The sequence below is a fragment of the Piliocolobus tephrosceles genome, chromosome 8, assembly GCF_002776525.5.
Source record: "Piliocolobus tephrosceles isolate RC106 chromosome 8, ASM277652v3, whole genome shotgun sequence".
In the NCBI taxonomy this organism is placed as follows: domain Eukaryota; kingdom Metazoa; phylum Chordata; class Mammalia; order Primates; family Cercopithecidae; genus Piliocolobus; species Piliocolobus tephrosceles.
In genome coordinates this window covers 78,202,286-78,219,310 of record NC_045441.1, presented here as the reverse complement: position 1 = coordinate 78,219,310, position 17,025 = coordinate 78,202,286, and the positions used below count along the sequence as shown (strand labels likewise).

The 17,025-nt window shown below is 38.4% G+C and overlaps 1 long non-coding RNA gene across 1 annotated transcript; it reads left to right on the top strand.

Annotated features, from left to right (window-relative positions):
- The first annotated feature begins 13,331 nt into the window (after positions 1 to 13,331).
- LOC111552391 lies at positions 13,332 to 16,545 on the top strand. The gene is made up of 3 exons (XR_002734627.1): positions 13,332 to 13,501; positions 13,645 to 13,740; positions 16,268 to 16,545. It is a non-coding gene; the product is annotated as an uncharacterized LOC111552391 (long non-coding RNA).
- The last annotated feature ends 480 nt before the right edge of the window (positions 16,546 to 17,025 follow it).

Here is a 17,025-nt window from a genome sequence, read left to right as displayed (position 1 = left end):
TGAATAACTCTACAAAGAGTAGGGCAGGAGGGTGCATGAGAGTCCCAGTCAGAGGCTCCCAGGCATTGTGATGCAGTAAAGCAGTAAGGGACAAATAGGATGACTGCAGAAGAATCTCTGGAAATACGTGGAGACAGTTGGGGCCAGGGACTTCGTTGCTATTCTGTCATCTGTGTCTATCTGGTATCTGAGGGTAACTGTAGTGTGGAAGTGAAATGGGACAAAATGGTGGTGACAGGGAAGTGATCTCAAGAGCAGTGATAATGGAAACTTCTTCCATTCAGGTGCTTCATAGATAAGGGCTCTTTGCAAGCTGGGAGTTTGTAATGTGGGGACTACTTAAAGAGCAGTTTGTTTGATGATATTTACATTATTTGCAATTAATTTAAATTATTTGTGCAAATATGAATTAATTTAGATTGGGATTGTGAATTTTCACTATGTTTTAAAATGTAGTCAATCGGCAGCACAAGATGCAAGCTTCACCCCTGAGTGACACACATCCCTAATCTACTAAAGGTAGATCAATGCCAAGGGGCAGCCATGGCATTAACCAAGCCATTAATCTTCTATTAATGATTTTGTTCTGAGTGCTAAGCAAACCAAGAACACCAAAACAAGGCAATACTCTAAAATTATCATTAATCTGTTCTTCATTCTTTCAGCAATACTTAACATGTCCCAGGCACTGGGAATACAAAATGAAAAGCCCAGTGTCTGCCCCCGGGAATATGTATTCTGCCTAAGACAGTATAAGACATAGTCATTCACTTTTTAGAAGTATATATGAATATGCAATGTTTGTCTTTCTGTGCCTGGCTTATTTCACTTAACATAGTGAGGACATAGAGAGTAGAAGGATGGTGAGCAAAGGCTAGGAAGGGTAGTGGAGGGCTGGGGGAGAAGAGGGCATCAGTAATGGGTACAGAAAAGTAGAGAGCAGGAATGAATGACACATACTATTTGATCTCACAACACGGTGACTATAGTCAATAATAATTGTACATTTTAAAATAAAAGAGTATAATTTGGATTGTTTGTAACACAAAGGCTAAATGTTTGAGGGGGTGGATACCCCATTCTTCATGATGTATTTCACCTCGAATGCCTGTATCAAAACATCTCATGTGCCCCAAAAATATATACACCTACTATGTACTCACAAAAAATTTAAAAAAAGAAATAAAGAACGTGTGAAATTTATGTTCTAAGTATTCCTTCTCATTAATGTAAAAGCATATGTCACCCATTATTTTTCATCTTCTGATTTCTCAAAGTCCAAGGACATCGCTGGCAGTATTTTTAAGAAATAAATAATAATAATAAATGTTTGGCTGAATTCTAAACTTATAGAACCCGAATTTCTGCTTTTGAGGCCCAGAAAGTTGCTTTTTTATCAGACTCCCAATGTGATCTTTTGTAATTAAAATTGAGAACTATAGCTGACTTTTTCTTTCTCAACATTGCCCCTTATCGTAAGATAGACACTGAGAACTTCAAAAGCAAAAACAGAAAAGATCACATCTGCCATGAAATTTCCAAATACAATCTTTCTTAAGTAGGTGTTGATGCATAAACTGATTTGTTTTGACTGATTTTATCTGTGAGGCCAATCCACAAAACAGTCATGTCAATCAAAAAGTCATTTCCTTTTGTTTGCATTTTAGCTTTCATCAGCCTGGGGCTTGTCACAGACAAAGGTTACCTGATTACATTACCATGGCAGGCAGGTGGGGACTTCTGTAGGAGCCACACCGGAAACATCCATCAAAGAAGAACTTTTCAGTGGGCAGCTCAGTACTTAATGAAAGTGTCAATGGCTTTCACAGAAAAGTTTATCTGAACTCCTCTTAATTTTCTCAGTAATAAACATCACACCTTCTCTCAAAAAATGGTCTTTCTTAATTTTTAAGTAGGCAAAGGTAAGCAGGTCTAAGAGGACCAAGTGCATTTTTTGAGGGATGGGAAGGGAGAGATACAGAAGCTTTGTTCCCTGGCATTTGAAAGGAGGCACAGGTAGGCTGGAGAGCACTGGGGTTTCCAGTGCGGCTGCCAGAACCATGCAGGTACAGATTCAACTCTCTTGCTTACCATGTCACCTGGGGCATTCAATGTAGCCAAGCCACAATTTCCTTATTCTGAAAGTGAGGAAGTAATAATAACTAACATTTATTGAGTGCCTGTCATGTGCCAGGTCCCCTCTCACTGAGTCCTCCCAATACCTCTGCAATGGAGAGGATAGTATGCCCATTTAACAGATGACGAAATTGGGGGACAGAGAACCACTTCAGAGAGAGTTTGACAGTACTAACCATGATAATATTTGGAGTGCTTAACACAGACCTTAATACTTACAAATGCTGAAGACTAGTATTATGAATGCATTAAATTAGCCTTAGTTTTCCTTTTTAAGCCTTTTCCAAAAATCATTTCAAAATTCACAACCTCTTTGGTGTAGGCCCTTGGGCCAGCTAATTCATTAAGATACATTGTCTGGGCACAGCGGCTCATGCCTGTAATCCCAGCACTTTGGGAGGCCATGGCAGGTAGATCATTTGAGGCCAGGAGTTCAAGACCAGCCTGGGCAACATGATGAAACCCATCTCTACTACAAATGCAAAAATTAGCCAGACACAGTGGCACATGCCTGTAATCCCAGCTACTCGGGAGGCTGAGGCATGAGAATTGCTTGAACCCAGGAGGCTGAGGTTACAGTGAGCCAAGATCTTGCCATTGCCCTCCAGCCTGGACAACAGAGCGAGACTCTATCTCGAAAATAATAATAATAATAATAATAATTCATTGTCCAAATACAGACTGGGCTCACTCTTCATACTTCAAAGAAAGAATGCATAGAGCTTCTAAAGTTAGTTCCAGGAGATAGAACCTATTATCTCCACAGTATATGACTCTCATTACCCTGGGCAGGACCAGAAAGCACCGCTACCAAGAAGAAGTTTTTTCTGGAAACATTACTAATCAGTCATTTTGATTACTTCCAAGGGACACATAGTGGGTGTTTTGGTTGGTTCTGAGGAGCTTTGGGTAACTGATCCAAATGTGAGTTCCTTTGGTTGGTTGCCCCCAGAGAGGTAGAGCAAGAAGCAGTGTGGCATAGGAAAAGAGCCCAAGCTCTGTCGGGTGCTTGGGAGAGGCAACAGAGCTGGAGCTGAATCCTGATCTCTTTCCCTCCACTTAGGAGTTGAATGATCTTGGGAAAGCTACTTCAAGTGTTGAAGCTAGAAGTACCTCATAGGGTTATTTTGAAAAAGAAAACAAGAGGACCCATAGAAAGGTTCCAGCACACTGTCTGCCACACAACAGTTGCTCAGTAAATAAAAATGAATTATGACGATGAGTTTTATTATTAAGACCAGCTACCAATGATAACATTGTAAACACCCTAGATAGGATAGTCTAATCCTATGACTCAGTGGCCAGCACGGAGAGAGGTTACAAAAGTATGAACTCTGGTCAGGCTACTGTGTAAGTGAGTAGCATACAGAGCCAACTGGTTTGAGTGACCATAATCATTTATTTTTTCTTTCATTGAACCAATAAGTGTTGAGGCTTTTGGAAAGTACAAAGCAGGGGCTGTGTCTAAAGACACCCTATTCTAGTTTTCTTTGAAAGTTTGGGCCCACAGATGTAGTTTCTATTAGGGGAGAGTGTTTCTCTGGGCACCTACACAGAGAAAGAAATTCCTTCAGAGTGAGAAAAGGGTGGAAACTATGGTCCCCAAAATAATGGAACTTGTCCTCCTGAAATCTCCTAAGGGTATTGGCAAGACCTCAACCAGCATGCCTGCCTGGTATTTCTAGAGGAGGCAGACTGTAGGAACAAAGGACCCTAATCTCAGCAATGGTGTTGCATCCCACGCCTGCCATAAAATAGTAAAATTGCCAGACCTATATGAGCCCTGTTGGCTTACGCAGTGGATTTCTCAGTGGTAACCAGTGTGAACTGAAAACCTAAGATGACTTTCTGATACCCCCAAGCTTTGTAGACTTAACTTTCCCCTACAATCAAGGACCCACTTAAAACAGTGAGGAGAGGAGGTTCCATGATAGCCTATGATTGGATTCCCTGCCAACTTGATGGGATGTGGAATGAACAAAAGATATATTATAATATTCTTTGCACACCGAAGTCTAGAGCAAGACTTATATTTGCAACATGTGTTAACCAGACAGTCATTGAAATTGCTTGTTGAAATCAGACATTTAAGATAAACCAAAAGCTGCACTATTTGGGATTCCCTCTACCTTCCTGAAAAGCCCCACTGTGTCTCATCTAATGGCAGGGAGTTTTGTGCTTCAACCATAAATCTAGGAAATGGAACTCAGTTTGTATCTCTAGCAAGTACTTCTCACACTTGAGCATGCATCAGAGTCACCTGGAGGCTTTGTTAAAGCACAGATTGCTGGGGTTTACTCCCAGCGTTTCTGGTCTAGTGAGTCTAGTGTTGCCAGAAAATTTGCACTTCTAATTAGTTTCCAGCTGATGTTGGTGCTGTTCGTACAGGAATTCCACTTTGATAATGACAGCTGTAGAAAACAATTTTGCAGAGACTTGGTAGGAATTTTCATTCAATCTAATTTTTAGTGAAAATTCCTTACCCATGTGGCATGCATTTACACTCCTGTTTCAGAACTTTTGTCCCCTACACCCACCCTCTACATTCTCCTCTAAGCACAATTGTGCAAGCAGGTTTCAATCAACTTCTATTTTTAACACCCAATATTCACAACAGAGGTTGTGACATCTCTAGATAAAAATTTGGCACTTTTGTTTCACTTTTTAATGCTAAATGTTTTTTATTTGTGTTTTTCTATTTTTACTGTTAAAGAGAACACTGAACTTGTCTCTCTAGTAGCTATAAGTACTATAAGTGAACTTGAGAGTTCTGCGTTACTGATCAGGTTAAGAAAGCAGAGATTGGAATCTCTGAGATACATATTCCAATCATTTTATTTTCTTCAAATACAACCTACCCAAGTGTCTTATCTGAGTTGATTTTAGAAAGCTATTCTGTGTGACAAATTGTATCCAATTTCTTTCTTGTGCCTTGTAGATATTCTTTCATGGACTGATAAACAGAGTAAAAAATCTGTTACAGAAATTAAATAGTACAGTGGTTAAAAGCATGGGTTTTGCCGACAGAGATACCTCTGTTCAAATTTCAGCCCTATCTCTTCATAAATTAAGAGTAACCTCAGACAAGTTAATTTTTCCTTTATGAATCTCAGTTTCTTCACCTGGATAACAGAGATAATGCCTTCCTTTAAGCTGTTGCAAGGGCTGATTTAGAAGATAATAATAAGTAATAGTAAGCATTATAAAAGAAGTATTATTGTTTCTTAAAGATTATCTTTTTTCTAAAAGTTTTAGCACTCTCTGCAACCTCTTAATTTTTATAGTGGAAAATAAAAGGATCCATGGAAAGTCAGAGAAAATTTACATACACTCAATATTAGGAGAATGTGCTGTTATCAAAACACAGGATTTTCACTTTTTACAATAAAGTAGGTGTGTTTGCTTAGTGTTTACTCTTATTTCAGTGGTGTTTGTTTGAACCAGCATTAGCTAACAGAATTCGCACAGTTCAAATAAATACCAGTGGGCTGGAAAGGACTTTTCTCCAGTCAAGTAGGTCATGCTGGAATGCTAGATTAACATCAATACACAAAAACCAATTTGGATAACATCTCTTGCAACTAACACAAAATACTCATGGTATAAAAGTATTTGCCACTTAGACAAGGCAAACATGGAGATTATGCATGTATACACATGCACATACACACACATACAAACACCATATATATTCACTATATTATAGTGAAATTATTTGTAACAATTTTTATCTGCTTTTTAAATGCAGTTCATAATGTTATACATACCCTCAGATCTTAGTTTCATATTCACATGAACCCAAATGAATTTGTTCAGATGGGGTATTGAAAACAAAAGGAAGTGATTCTGGTTAACTTAACATAAAACCAGGTATGTGTATGTGTTTGGAGGAGCAAAAAACAAAAGAGAAGTTGATTGGAAGGTTATGGGGAAGTCACCAAATTAAAGAAGGTAGATGACCAGAACAGGAGGGAACAAGAAGCGGAACTGCTCAGGCATCCTGACCAGCAGTTGGACCATTCCCAGAGCTCCAATTGCTTTTCTATCTGTGAATCATTCTGCTAAAGAAGTAAGAGTCCAGCCATCTGGTCTAGAGTAGGTCAAGTGCTCACCTTCTGTTAAGGAGGTGAACTTTGATTGACAGCTCAACGTAAGCCACTGCATATAATGTCAGGTAGTAGGGGAAAGAGAGCAGGAGGGGAAAATGACTTCTCAAAATCCCAAAGAGAAAAAGCCTGCTGTTACCACACATAGAGAGAATGTATGCTAAAAAAAAAAAAAAAAAAAACCAGTGTAACCTACTGGTACAAATAGCATATATATGTATTTGAACTAGTTCATTTCACTTGGGAAAAAAGATGCCATTGTCTTAGAATAAGAGCAAAGAACATCTTTAAAATACAACCCTAGTCCTCATATTATCCAAATTCACAGGCTACCATGCTATTCACATTGAGTTAGCTCAAAGTTAATATTTAATGCAAATATTCAAGATGGCAAGATAAAACTCATTAAATGGAATAATATTCATTCAAAAGGTTAATTTATTCATACTCAATGCAATGGCTATTTTGGTGTCTACTTTTAATAGCTGCAGCAGCAATAAAAACTTTGGCAATACTGTTATTTTATTAAAGGTTATAGCTAGTAAATATTTAATACAGCCCCAAACATTTTAATATTCTCTCCATTAATATTTTACCTAACAGTTTTTTCTCATATAATCAATTTAATATTGTAATCCTTAATATTTTAATTGATCTTCAATTTGGAGAAACAGAATAGGAATTTAAGCTTAAATATGAAATTATCTCTACAAGCAAAAGAAAAAGTTAAAAATATGTAACCCCCTCAGGATATGGAAAATTACTCTATTCTAAAATGTATGCCATAAATTTTATATTAAATGAACACTGAATCACAGATGTTTCTTCTTTCAAATTTTTAATATTCAACAATTATGTTTCTCCTTAATATCCTTTGGCATTAAACTTAATTGACCTTGGTTCTGTCAATTAGAAGTACTTGTATTATTTATGGGTTTTATATGAATTGTCTTTATCAGGTCTTTAGAGCTTTGGGCCACTTGCTTATTCATCATCTTCTTTATCAAATCTCTAGTTTAAAATATTGGTATTTTTGAAATAATTTGTAATGTAATAAAACATCTATTCTTGGGGAATATTAATAATGGGGAGGCTATGCATGTAGGGGGGCAGGGGACATATGAGACATCTTTGCACCTTTCTCAATTTTGCTGTGTTTGTACTTATACGTATGTATTTACATGTATTGTAAAGACCATTGACACTATGAAGAAACTGCATCAACTAGTGGGCAAAATAACCAGCTGGCATCATGACAGGATCAAATTCACACATATCAATATTAACCTTAAATGTAAACAGGCTAAATGCCTCAGTTAAAAGACACAGACTGGCAAATTTGATAGAGTGAAGACCCATCGGTATGCTGTATTCAGGAGACCCGTCTCATGTGCAAAGACACACATAAGCTCAAAATAAAGGGATGGAGGAAGATTTACCAAGCAAAAGGAAAGCAAAGCAGCAATTCCAGTCTTACTCTCTGATAAAAAAGACTTTAAACCAACAAAGATCAAAAAAAGACAAATAAGGGCATAACATAATGGTAAAGGGATCAATGCAACAAGAAGAGCTAACTATCCTAAATATATATGCACCCAATACAGGAGTGCCATTTATGGCCACAGAGCTGGATCAACTCTCCCAGGAAAAGAGGAGAAAAAAGTAGATGAAGAAAAGTTGAGGACTCAGAAGCAATCTCCCTGATGTAGTTTAACAACTAGAAGCTTAACAGAAGAAGGGTCATAGACAAATGGGCAAAATATGCTGAGTCATGTTACATAAAACCCCAGAGAGGTGTGGGATCTTGGCAACTCAGAGAAGAAAGGAAAGAGTAGTCAACTAAGGAGACCAGAAAGAAATAATCATCAACCAAGATTTAAAAAAAAAAAAAAAAAAGAAAGAAAGAAAAGAAAACTCCGCAGAGTTTGAGCAAGCTGAACACATTGGCTTTGGCAAGTGCCTTTGATGACACTGATAGTAGCTACTGTGGTGAAATGGTAATGATAAAAGTCAAAAATCTGGTTGAAATAAGTGGAGAAAAATAGCAAATACACTCTTCAAAGGAGTTTTCAGTGAAGGAAGCAGAGAAATAAGGTGATAGCTAATAGAGATTTTCTTCAAAATCAGTAATATTCAATGAGCTTGAATATACTTCAGAAACAAAAAGACTCCTAGAAATGTCCTACTGATACCATTCTAACTCTGTATCAGCTATCCAATGCTGCATAACAAATTACTCTAAAACTAACTTGTATAAAACAAGCATTTTATTAGATTGCTGCATAACAAATTACTCTAAAACTAACTTGTATAAAACAAGCATTTATTATGCTATTAGATTTTCAGAAATTTAGATGGGCACAGTGAGGAGAATGTGTCTACACTCTACAACAGGTATTGACAAACTTGTACAGGCCCAGATAGCAAGTGTTCTTAGGCTTTGCAGGGCCAATGGTCACTGTCAAATTACTCAAATGTCGATTACAGCCCACTGCCATAGACCATGCATACAAGAAAAGAGCATGGCTGTGTTCCAATAAAACTTTATTTACAAAAATAGGCAGTGAACTGGATTTGGCCTGCAGGCTGCAGTTTGCAAACTCCAGTTGGAGTTGCTGGAATGTCTGAGGCCTCATCTGGAAGACCTGAACACTGGGGAGGCATGACAGCCAGAGGCTAGAATTCTGCAGCTCCTCAGGCATCTCTTTCTATTTCAATGGGATCTCTCCTCATGATCACTCATGCGTAGCAGCTTGAAGTTAGTCACACTTTTAAAATGGCAGCTGAGGTCTTGAAAGTGAATTACCCAAGAGGAAATGACAAAATCTTCATGGCCTTTTGTAACCTACGTTTTGAAATCATTTGGCGTCACATGTACCATATTCTATTTGCTGAAATCATCACAAATGTCCACCCAGGTGCAAGGGGAGGGTCAGGAAGAAAAGTTTGCCTCTTTCTTGGGTGGAATGTTAAACAATTTATGGACATGTACTAAAGCCACCATACTCTCTAAGAAATGAGCAAAAAGTTAGGAGACGATTTGTTGCACTAAGGGATTTTTAAGTTTTATAAGAATTTGAGTGATTCCAAAAGTTTGGTTGAAAAAAGAAAATAGTAGTCACACTATAATTTTTTAAAGTGTCTTGGGATGGAGCTGAAGAGAGAAAATGACTCCTTATACAACTCAATTATGACTGTGATTAATTGCATTCAGACTGTCTTACTAAAAAGAGGAAACATATTTGATATTTTGTGTTTTTCGTTTGTCTGATGAACATAAAAATGATTATCTGATTCTTAGAATACTGTATAAATAAATGTCTTTGAGCATCTAGGTATGCTGAAGAATGGCCCCCAAAAATGTTCATATCCTGGAACCTGTGGATATGTGTTATATTAGTCTGGGTTCTCCAGAAAACAAGAACCAAGAGGAGATACAATCCCCGCCTCACATACACCACATGTAGAAAGAGATTTTTTAGAAGGAATTGGTTTATATGGTTATGGAGCCATGAAGCCCTGCAATCTATATTTGGCAAGCTAGAAAGCTAGGAATGCTGATGGTATTGTCCCAGTCCAAATGCAAAGGCCTGAGAGAGGAGATTCAGTGGTGTAAGTTCCGATCTGAGTCTGAAGGTAGGAGAAGACCAATGTCCCAGCTTGAAGACAGTCAGGCAAAGAGAGTGAATTCTCCCTTACTACACCTTTTATTCTATTCAGACTCTCAAGGGATTGGTTGAGACCCACTCACGCTGGAGAGGGCAATCTGCTTTACTTGGTCTACCAATTCATATGTTATTCTCATCTTGAAAAACCCTCACAGACATACCCAGAGTAATGTTTAACCAGAGTTCTTGGCAATCCATGGCCCAGTCAAGTTGACACAAAAACTAACCATTACAATTGCCTTATATGGCAAAAGAGACTTTGAAGTTGTGCTTAAGTTAAGGATCTTGAGATTGGGGTGTTAGCCTGAATTAGCCAGGTGGGCCCTAAATGTAATCACAAGTGTCCTTAAAAGAGGGAGACAGAAGAAGATTTCACTGCAGAAGAAAAAGGAGGGGATGTGACTATGAAAGCAAGAGGTTAGAGTAATGTAAGAATAGGGTCATAAGCCAAGGATTGTGGGTGGCCCCAGGAGCTGGAAAAGCCAAGGACAGGATTCACCCATCAGAGTCTCCCAGACCTGCCTATACATTAATTTTAGCCTAGTGTAACTGATTTCAGACTTCTGGCCTCTGGAAATGTAAGAAAATAAGTCTGGGTTTGTTATGCCAAGTTGGATGTAATTTGCTATAGCAGCCACAGGAAACTGATGCAGCCTCCTACTGGGAGGTTCATGGGACACATGAAGGTCATGCAGTTGTTTGCACATGATGGAAGTTGCATTGACTTAAGAGTTTGCCACAATTTTATGATGGTTAAAATGAAACCATCAATAGAGAGCTTGCATGTAATAATTGCTAATAAATATTAGTTAAGGTATATATTAAACAATAAAAGAGTGGTGAAAACAGAAGATTTAACAAGAAGGAAAAGGCATAAAGAACTAGGGCTGAAATAGAAAAGTCCCAAGGGAGCAAAGGAATCTCTTCAGGGAGACTAAGGAATGTATCTCAAGGTCCACTGAAGGCGGGAAGGAGAAAATGTCTTCTCTCAGCACTTGAGTCAAGCCCCCATCACCAGAAGGCAGGATAAGGTTTGGCATTCATTCATTCAACCTTGAAGGCCCACCATAGGCCAAGCATGTGCTACTCCTGGATACACGTGAGCAAGCAATGGGCTCCTCCGGCCTCCAGTGCACAGTGAAGTAGAGTTGGCCCCAGCAAGTACACATGGAGGACCGAGTCCTCTAAGCCACCCTTACTAATCGAAAATCATTTCAATTTCTTTTTAAATAAGCGTATGTTAGATGTCAAACTCCTAACTTTAATGCTTTAAAGATATTTTTACTTGGGAAGCTAATAAAAACCTAAAAACCAAAGGAGAAAATATTCAGCTTCATACTACTTAGTATTCACTTTACTGAATTTTTGTTTACGTCACATCTACACCAACTGCCTTCTGGAAGCAGTATAGCAGAATGCTCAAGAGCATGGTGTTTAGAGCAGAAATACCTGGATTTGAATCCTAGATTTGCCATAAATTGTATTTGTGACTTTGGGCAAAAATTACTAAAGCTCTGTATGCCTCAACTCTCTCATCTGCAAAACAGAGATGATAATAGTATTTGCCCCATCAAGTTTTCATGAAAATTGGATGAGTTAATAATTGTTAAGCACTAACACTGTCAGCCCATAGTAAGGGCTATATAAGTGTTTGTTGAGTAAAAGTATTAAAAACTTCTTTAAGACATGGGAGTTCTTAAGAAAGCACATTCATACTCTGTAAACTGCATAACTTTTTCAGGTGACAACATTTTCCTGCATGATATTTTCCTTGCTCACTTTCCAAGGGTCCCCATGACGAATTTCCACTTATCAGTCAACAAAGGCAGCCAGAGCTCCATCTGTGAAAGCCCAGTGAATCCATATGTTGCAAATGAGTGTCAGTAATGACAACAGCATTAAAGGTTTCACAATCTGTGAGTGAGACGAAAGTTCACGAATGCAATCGGAAATGAGGTACTCCCTCCACTTCTAAATCACTTCAAACCCTTTCAGACTAAAGTAAGGGCTAGGGATGTGATTCACAACTATCACCTCAGGGTGGAGAAGTCAAAAACTTACTGGCTTTGCCAGTTTGACTGTCAGAGAGAGCTGCATTCAAATTCTGACCCCAATCCTTGCTATCTACATAACAGACAAGTTAATTAAACTTTCTTAATCTGACAGGGAAAACCTTGCCACTTTGGCTGGGTTTAAGTATATAATTTAGCAAATCATACTTATCTTTGACTAAGTAGCAGATTGTAGGTTGGGTATTCAGAAATTAGAGCACCTACGGATCAGATACGCCCATTTATATTTTTAGTGGGGAAAGACATGCAGTGGGACCCCAAGCCTGTCTTTTGTGAGCCTTTATTGACTAAGCTTTCTGCCTTTTCCTTTCTAAAGCCTTTTAGAAATTAAGAACATCCAGGCACTTTATTTGGCAAGTCTGACACATATACAAAGAAGAGGACATAAATAGTTTCCATACTCTTCAGTGAAAGTGGATGTGTAACATATAAAAGAATGGGCCGGGCGCAGTGGTTCACGCGTGTAATCCCAGCACTTTGGGAAGCTGAAACGGGTGGATCACGAGGTCAGGAGTTTCAGACCAGCCTGGCCAGCATAGTGAAACCCTGTCTCTACTAAAAACACAAAAATTAGCCGGGCACGATGGCGGGTGCCTGTAATCCCAGCAATTAGGGTGGCTAAGGCAGGAGAATTGCTTGAACCTGGGAGGCAGAGGTTGCAGTGAGCCGGGACTGCGCCACTGCACTCCAGCCTGGATGACAGAGCAAGACTCCATCTCCGCGGGGGGGTGGAGGCGGGGGCGGAAAAAAAGAATGGTGGCTAGTCAAACAGTCCCTTCCGGTAACAAGGTCTCAGGCACCCATCTCAGAAGATTTATTACATGCTGCCCCCACCATTGACCCCAAAGGAGAGACTGACTCTGCAAACAGCTCAAATCATAGTCATCCTCTCCATTTCCTGTGTGTCCCTCCCACTCTTCTCACTAACATGTAATACCATAGCCACATCAGTCAGTGGTTAGGATGCTGGGTTAATTTTGCTCCCAAGGAAAGTGATGCCTGAGAGAAAGAGCCATTCATTTGTCTTTTTAATTTCAGCTTCTTCTAAATACGACAGCCTTTTAGAAAGACTTTAACAGTGTCAGGTTAGTTAACTAAATACTTTGTAACTTCATCCCGATATAAAAGAACAAGGAAGAGAGTTGGATTAGGATAACTCACTGTGGTACATCTTATTTTTTATTTAGTTTATATATTTTGTGCTTTTAGACTAATTTTGCAGGTAGAGTGGGTGTAACTCACCCATATTTTTTCCTCACAAGCTGGATTAATTATTTTAGTAACATTAGCTGTATTAAAGTGGTCACAGAAGTCAGGTTAGGGCAAGCACTATTATTTATGTTTTACAGATGGGGTAACAGATAGAAAAGGCACAGAGAGGTTAAGTGATTTGCTTATGGTCACAAAGCCTGTTAGCAGCAAACCCAGAACAAGAACCCAAGATTTATGACTGCTAGTTCCAGCTGTTTTTCTTTGTCATGCATCCTCAGCAATCAACATAATCAAAGTCTGTTTGGAGGTAACTGGGTACAACAAAATAAATTATTGTTCCTTTTGCTGGGTGAATTCAGTTTGACCTGGATATTAAATTTGCGTAAGTCCCACTGTCTCATTTAGTTGTGTCTGCTCTTTAATTTTTTAAATGATGCTTGTGACTTTCAGACTATTGATTTGTATAAAGGAAGATAACATTGATCAACCAAACAGGAAGTAATCCGGTGATTCCGGGACAGCTGTGGAATTCAGAGGCAAGGTCAGGTATGCACTTCAAATGTGCGAAAAGAAAATGAGAGAGCTGAAGGGAGATCAAGCAATTTGATTTGCTCTTGGTTTACTCTGGAGGAAAAGGAATCCTTCAGAATTCTGAATTCCCAGAGCCAAGTCACTATGTTCTTCCATTTCTTCTGAGTGTCTTCCAGGGAAAGTGTGTCCTTGCCAGCACCACAGTGACACTTTCTATCCCGTGACAGAAACTAAGTCTTGAAAGACAACATTGTTACACTGTTTGGGGAGATCATGCCTAGTGGTTGTTTTGTTTTGAAGTCAGTGGGGATGGTGAGGAGGGGTTTAGTGAAGGAGTAAATGTGAATGATAATGTCATAAATTCCCCTATGAGTCTGATTATGAGAACTCTCCTCAGAGAATCTCAGTTCCCTAGGGAACTTTGTCCAGGATCTCCCAATTCTTTTGAGACCCCATCCAAAAATGGTGACTTGGATAAGAGAACTCAGGAACTGATGCCACTCTGTATCTAACTGCATGCTGCTATGTTCACATTCTGCTAAAGCTGGCTGATGTTCAAAAACTCAGCCCAATGATAAGGGTTTTAAAAGTGTATTATTTTCCACTATTGATATAGATCTTGTGGAATAATCATTTCATAATGACCCAGATCTTAACTAGCAGCAGACTAGTGTCTGCTACTAGTCAGACACACTCTAGTGTGTGGTTGGTGAAGCCAGAGAGAGATGTCATTTCCTAAGAAACAGGCAAGGAGAGAGAAAGCAATTGAAGGGTGAAGAGCAGAGAACTATGAAGATGATTCAGGAAGAGGCACATGGAGACTAGAGGTATAACAGAAGTTCTGGGCAGTGAACGAAGACATCTAATACAAGGAAAAGGGGGCCAGGGACTGAGGAGGAAGGCGTAGTTTAGATTTTATCTTATTTGCACCCACAGACCAGTTGCTAAGGGTCCACCTTTCCCACGGATTAGATTTAACAGATACAGAAAGTTAGTTTTCGAAAAGAAATCTTATTAGCTAAAGTATGTCCAGTTTAATTATGTAATAAAGATAAATATTTGTAACTCATTTATTTGAGTATATATTTTATAGATAACAATGTACCAGAGTGTAATAGACAGTACCTTACAGTATAAACTGTAGTGATTTGAATGGCTTGTCTGAGGAGGATGTGGAGAAAGGTCCCGTATCTCTCAGTAGTAGTCCCCAAGTCAGCCTAAAAAGAAACAAAACATTGTAAATCTCTTGGTTCCTAGCAACAGAAGAGATTTTAAACACAGAGTCACCTAACTGAGCGGAATATTTTTAATTTACTATTAGCACCCTTTCCTAAAGATCCTATAAATTAAGAACTCTCTGTTTTTTTTTTTTAAGCCGTAAGTGTTAAAGTGTAACCTGTTACAAATCAAGTTCAGGCCCACTCTTGATAACATTGTGTTTTTAGACTAATTTTGCAGGTAGACGGGGGCATAACTCACCATAGTTTTTTCCTCACAAGCTGGATTAATTATTTTAAAAATAGCAAAGATCATGAAAAATAGCCCAGCCAAATACTCATTTCTTTGCTTAATGTCTCATTGCTTGGCAATTTTCTTCACTGTCATTTTCAATGGAAAAATACCTGAAATTCATCTACTGAAATTCAACTGAACAGAGTGGTTTAAAAAGAATCAATAGACATGCGAATAATAAGGAAAGCATTCAAATGCAATATAGCATTTGTTTCTAATTACCACTTCATCAAGTCCCAGTTACAAATTAAGTCTCTTTTATTTCAATTAACAGTCTAATGGTGCTTCAGAGAGATAAAGAATGTTTTAAAAAGAAACCAAACCTCTGATTAAGAGCACCCAATTTTCTCTCCAGGGAAACATGATAAAGGTTTTAAGCTATGAGTGAAGTCTGGGGTAAGTGATTTGGGAACTGTACTGTCCATCACAGCCAAGAGATGTAGATGATGTTTTTGGTTTTTCGTTTTTGTGCTCCCCTTCCTGGGACCTTCTCAGCCATTCTACTGCCCACTTCTCTTCTGATATCCTATCATGGGAGAGAAGTCACCCAACTGGCCATGCATCTGTACAACAAATATTTACTAAGCACTTACTTTGTACCAGCATTTAAGTACTTGGTCATGAGGATTCAGTGGTATATAAGATCTAGTCCCTTCTGTCACAAAGATTGTTGTTTAGTGGGATAGAAAGACATATAAGCTAATATTTCTAGTGTAATCTGTCTACAGATTTGAAGATTGATAAGTTAATTTACTCTAATATGTTATGTCATTTTACCCAGAAGTTTTTAAATGAACCCAATATATATATATTTCTCTCTCTCTCTCTCTCTCTCTCTCTGCTTTGGGTGAAATTCCTGGTATTTGTGATTAGGATGATAAGATATCTGGTACCCACAGAGGTGACCACAAATTCTTTCCATAAAGCTGGGCTTGTTATAGATTTTAATTTCAACTCAGGGCTGGATGAATTCATAGAATGTTAAAGGTTCAAGGAATGTCACAGTGTATCTTATTGATTCATTTTACAGATGAAGACCCTAAGACCTAGAGAAACTAAGTCATTTGCTCAAGAAGACAAAGGTAATCATTAGAAATCAACATGAGATTTCAGCTCTCCTGATCCTTAGTACAACATGTGAAAGAAGATATGTTATCTTTACTCACAATGGAGGCATTTTTCTGGCTGTGTTTAATTTGGCCTCCCTATGGATTCAGGACCCATAACTCTTGTTCTCACTCATCTGCTATACTGCTGATAAGGACTTCCAGGTCAATAGCTGTAACTGCTAAATGAAGTTAATACTCTACCTTTAATAAAGAAAGAAAAAAAAAAAAAGAAACAGAAGGAACAGAGAAACCAAAAAATTGAAAGCCATTTGGAAATTTCTTGAGTGGTGTCTGGCAGGTCTTTTATGAAGATTATCATCAACCAGGGGGAAAAAAAAAAAAAAAAAAAAAAACGCCTGCTGACTGTGTTATCTGTAGTGCATATTGCCTATTTTGGCTGATTCATTGATGGTGTAACAGATAACGGAATGAAAAGAAATGGTTTGGTTTCTATAAAGGAAAAAGAATGGTTTGTATGAGGAAACCATTAGTTTCCTGAGATTGCTATACCAAATTATCACAAACTTGGTATCTTAAAACAATACAAATTTATTCTCCCACAGTTCTGGAGGCCAGAAGCTCAAAATCGATATTTGGCAACTGAAATCAAGGTGTTGACAGCACCCTCTGGAGGCTCTTAGACAGAATCTGTCCCTTGTATCTAACAGATTCTGGTGGC